Source organism: Durio zibethinus, unplaced genomic scaffold, assembly GCF_047325235.1.
Source record: "Durio zibethinus cultivar Kanyao isolate XHJ-2024 unplaced genomic scaffold, ASM4732523v1 HiC_scaffold_3, whole genome shotgun sequence".
In the NCBI taxonomy this organism is placed as follows: domain Eukaryota; kingdom Viridiplantae; phylum Streptophyta; class Magnoliopsida; order Malvales; family Malvaceae; genus Durio; species Durio zibethinus.
This window is the reverse complement of record NW_028323044.1, coordinates 257,454-262,453: the sequence shown is the minus strand read 5'-3', so window position 1 is coordinate 262,453 and position 5,000 is coordinate 257,454.

Below are 5,000 nucleotides of genomic sequence, written 5' to 3'. Positions count from 1 at the left end.
CCCAAATTTTGTGGACGTGATCCTTCTATTTTTGTTGGCATGCACAAAAAAATTCAGCTAAAAACTCGAACCGGAGAAGATTTCGTGACCGTTTGAAAAAAGTGTCCCCATTTCAGACACTTTAACGGCTACTGGCAGCAAACCTGTAAAATCTCAAACGCTCTTTAAGGGGGTGTGAGTTCTCAGAGGTTTGATGAGGGATAGGGGGCCAACACAAGGGCCAAGTACCAGCACCCATCGCACGTCATGTGCGCACACCCCCCCGGCCCCCCTCCCAATCGCCGGAACCCCAATGCCGCCGGTCAGGTTCTCCGGCGGTACTCCGGCGGTACTCCGGCGATGCTCCGGCGATGCTGTCCCGAGTGAAAAAAATGCGGCACCAGCACATGCTGGAGCCAAGCATGGGCACCGTGGCTCAAAATCGAACTCCGGCCAAGGCCTCGACCATCAATGGCACATGATGACGCATGGTGATGGCACATGCATCGACCATCATCGGCATAGGCTGCCCTTCGGTACGGGCACCTGCCTCGACCGCCATCGGCACAAGCTGGGCCCTGGTGTGGGTTGTTGCCTCGATCACCAGCGGCACATGCTGAGCCTTGGTGCGGGCGGTTGCCTCGAGCACCATCGGCAGACCCTGGGCCCTGGTGCGGCCGGTTGCCCCGATAACCATCGGCACACGCTGGGCCCTGGAGCGGCCGGTTGCCTCGATCACCATCGGCAAAAGCTGGGCCCTGGTGCGGGCGCTTGCCTCGACCACCATCGGCACACGCTGGGCACTGGTGCGGGCGCTTGCCTCGACCACCATCGGCACACGCTGGGCCCTGGTGCGGGCGCCTGCCTCGATCACCATCGGCACACGCTGGGCCCTGGTGCGGGCGGTTGCCCCCAGCACCATCGGCACACGTTGGGCCCTGGTGCGGGCGCTTGCCTCGACCACCATCGGCACACGCTGGGCCCTGGTGCGACAGGTTGCCTCGACCACCATCGGCACACGCTGGGCCCTGGTGCGGGCGCTTGCCTCGACCACCATCGGCACACGCTCGGCCCTGGTGCGGTCGGTTGCCTCGAGCACCATCGGCACACGCTGGGCCCTGGTGCGGGCGGTTGCCTCGACCACCATCGGCACACGCTGGGCCCTGGTGCGGGCGCTTGCCTCGACCACCATCGACACACGCTGGGCCCTGGTGCGGCCGGTTGCCTCGAGCACCATCGGCACACGCTGGGCCCTGGTGCGGTCGGTTGCCTCGACCACCATCGGCACACGCTGGGCCCTGGTGCGGGCGCTTGCCTCGACCACCATCGGCACACGCTGGGCCCTGGTGCGGCAGGTTGCCTCGACCACCATCGGCACACGCTGGGCCCTGGTGCGGCAGGTTGCCTCGAGCACCATCGGCACACGCTGGGCCCTGGTGCGGTCGGTTGCCTCGAACACCATCGGCACACGCTGGGCCCTGGTGCGGCAGCTTGCCTCGACCACCATCGGCACACGCTGGGCCCTGGTGCGGCCGGTTGCCTCGAGCACCATCGGCACACGCTCGGCCCTGGTGCGGCAGGTTGCCTCGACCACCATCGGCAGCCTCGACCACCATCGGCACACGCTGGGCCCTGGTGCGGGCGCTTGCCTCGACCACCATCGGCACACGCTCCGCCCTGGTGCGGTCGGTTGCCTCGAGCACCATCGGCACACGCTGGGCCCTGGTGCGGCAGGTTGCCTCGACCACCATCGGCACACGCTGGGCCCTGGTGCGGGCGCTTGCCTCGACCACCATCGGCACACGCTCCGCCCTGGTGCGGTCGGTTGCCTCGAGCACCATCGGCACACGCTGGGCCCTGGTGCGGCAGGTTGCCTCGACCACCATCGGCACACGCTGGGCCCTGGTGCGGGCGCTTGCCTCGACCACCATCGGCACACGCTGGGCCCTGGTGCGGGCGCTTGCCTCGACCACCATCGGCACACGCTGGGCCCTGGTGCGGCAGGTTGCCTCGACCACCATCGGCACACGCTGGGCCCTGGTGCGGGCGCTTGCCTCGAGCACCATCGGCACACGCTGGGCCCTGGTGCGGTCGGTTGCCTCGAGCACCATCGGCACACGCTGGGCCCTGGTGCGGCAGGTTGCCTCGACCATCATCGGCAGCCTCGACCACCATCGGCACACGCTGGGCCCTGGTGCGGGCGGTTGCCTCGACCACCATCGGCACACGCTGGGCCCTGGTGCGGTCGGTTGCCTCGAGCACCATCGGCACACGCTGGGCCCTGGTGCGGCAGGTTGCCTCGAGCACCATCGGCACACGCTGGGCCCTGGTGCGGCAGGTTGCCTCGACCACCATCGGCACACGCTGGGCCCTGGTGCGGGCGGTTGCCTCGACCACCATCGGCACACGCTGGGCCCTGGTGCGGGCGCTTGCCTCGAGCACCATCCGCACACGCTGGGCCCTGGTGCGGCAGGTTGCCTCGAGCACCATCGGCACACGCTGGGCCCTGGTGCGGCAGGTTGCCTCGAGCACCATCGGCACACGCTGGGCCCTGGTGCGGGAGCTTGCCTCGAGCGCCATCGGCACACGCTGGGCCCTGGTGCGGCAGGTTGCCTCGAGCCCCATCGGCACACGCTGGGCCCTGGTGCGGTCGGTTGCCTCGAGCACCATCGGCACACGCTGGGCGCTGGTGCGGGCGCTTGCCTCGACCAGCATCGGCACACGCTGGGCCCTGGTGCGGCAGGTTGCCTCGATCACCATCGGCACACGCTGGGCCCTGGTGCGACAGGTTGCCTCGAGCACCATCGGCACACTATCGGCCCTGGTGCGGGCGGTTGCCTCGACCACCGTCGGCACACGCTGGGCCCTGGTGCGGGCGCTTGCCTCGAGCACCATCGGCACACGCTGGGCCCTGGTGCGGCAGGTTGCCTCGAGCACCATCGGCACACGCTGGGCCCTGGTGCGGGAGCTTGCCTCGAGCGCCATCGGCACACGCTGGGCCCTGGTGCGGCAGGTTGCCTCGAGCACCATCGGCACACGCTGGGCCCTGGTGCGGTCGGTTGCCTCGAGCACCATCGGCACACGCTGGGCCCTGGTGCGGCAGGTTGCCTCGACCACCATCGGCACACGCTGGGCCCTGGTGCGGGCGCTTGCCTCGACCACCATCGGCACACGCTGGGCCCTGGTGCGGGCGCTTGCCTCGACCACCATCGGCACACGCTGGGCCCTGGTGCGGCAGGTTGCCTCGACCACCATCGGCACACGCTGGGCCCTGGTGCGGGCGCTTGCCTCGAGCACCATCGGCACACGCTGGGCCCTGGTGCGGTCGGTTGCCTCGAGCACCATCGGCACACGCTGGGCCCTGGTGCGGCAGGTTGCCTCGACCATCATCGGCAGCCTCGACCACCATCGGCACACGCTGGGCCCTGGTGCGGGCGGTTGCCTCGACCACCATCGGCACACGCTGGGCCCTGGTGCGGTCGGTTGCCTCGAGCACCATCGGCACACGCTGGGCCCTGGTGCGGCAGGTTGCCTCGAGCACCATCGGCACACGCTGGGCCCTGGTGCGGCAGGTTGCCTCGACCACCATCGGCACACGCTGGGCCCTGGTGCGGGCGGTTGCCTCGACCACCATCGGCACACGCTGGGCCCTGGTGCGGGCGCTTGCCTCGAGCACCATCCGCACACGCTGGGCCCTGGTGCGGCAGGTTGCCTCGAGCACCATCGGCACACGCTGGGCCCTGGTGCGGCAGGTTGCCTCGAGCACCATCGGCACACGCTGGGCCCTGGTGCGGGAGCTTGCCTCGAGCGCCATCGGCACACGCTGGGCCCTGGTGCGGCAGGTTGCCTCGAGCACCATCGGCACACGCTGGGCCCTGGTGCGGTCGGTTGCCTCGAGCACCATCGGCACACGCTGGGCGCTGGTGCGGGCGCTTGCCTCGACCAGCATCGGCACACGCTGGGCCCTGGTGCGGCAGGTTGCCTCGATCACCATCGGCACACGCTGGGCCCTGGTGCGACAGGTTGCCTCGAGCACCATCGGCACACTATCGGCCCTGGTGCGGGCGGTTGCCTCGACCACCGTCGGCACACGCTGGGCCCTGGTGCGGGCGCTTGCCTCGAGCACCATCGGCACACGCTGGGCCCTGGTGCGGGCGGTTGCCTCGAGCACCATCGGCACACGCTGGGCCCTGGTGGGTTTAGGCACATCTTCAAATTTCTGCCGTGCCAATGCCATTTTTATGGCTTGTAAATTCATACAATGGTCCCCTAAGCCTTCACGTGAAGTTTCGTTGGAAGATGACTCGTTTTCTATTTTTCATGATTTTTGAAACTTTTTGCGGTTCGGGATTTTTTAAAATTTTTTTATAAGGATTTTTGGCCCCAAATTTTGTAGGCATGATCCTTATATTTTTGTTGGCATGCACAAAAAAATTCAGCTAAAAACTCGAAGTAGAGAAGATTTTGTGACCGTTTGAAAAAAGTGTCCCCATTTCAGACACTTTAACGGCTACTGGTAGCAAACCTGTAAAATCTCAAATGCTCTTTAAGGGGGTGTGAATTCTCAGAGGTTTGATGAGGGATAGGGGGCCAACACAAGGCCAAGTACCAGCACCCATCGCACATCATGTGCGCACACCCCCCCGGCCCCCCTCCCAATCGCCGGAACCCCAATGCCGCCGGTCAGGTTCTCCGGCGGTACTCCGGCGATGCTCCGGCGATGCTGTCCCGAGTGAAAAAAATGCGGCACCAGCACATGCTGGAGCCAAGCATGGGCACCGTGGCTCAAAATCGAACTTCGGCCAAGGCCTCGACCATCAATGGCACATGATGACGCATGGTGATGGCACATGCATCGACCATCATCGGCATAGGCTGCCCTTCGGTACGGGCACTTGCCTCGACCGCCATCGGCACAAGCTGGGCCCTGGTGTGGGTTGTTGCCTCGATCACAATCGGCACATGCTGAGCCTTGGTGCGGGCGGTTGCCTCGAGCACCATCGGCAGACCCTGGGCCCTGG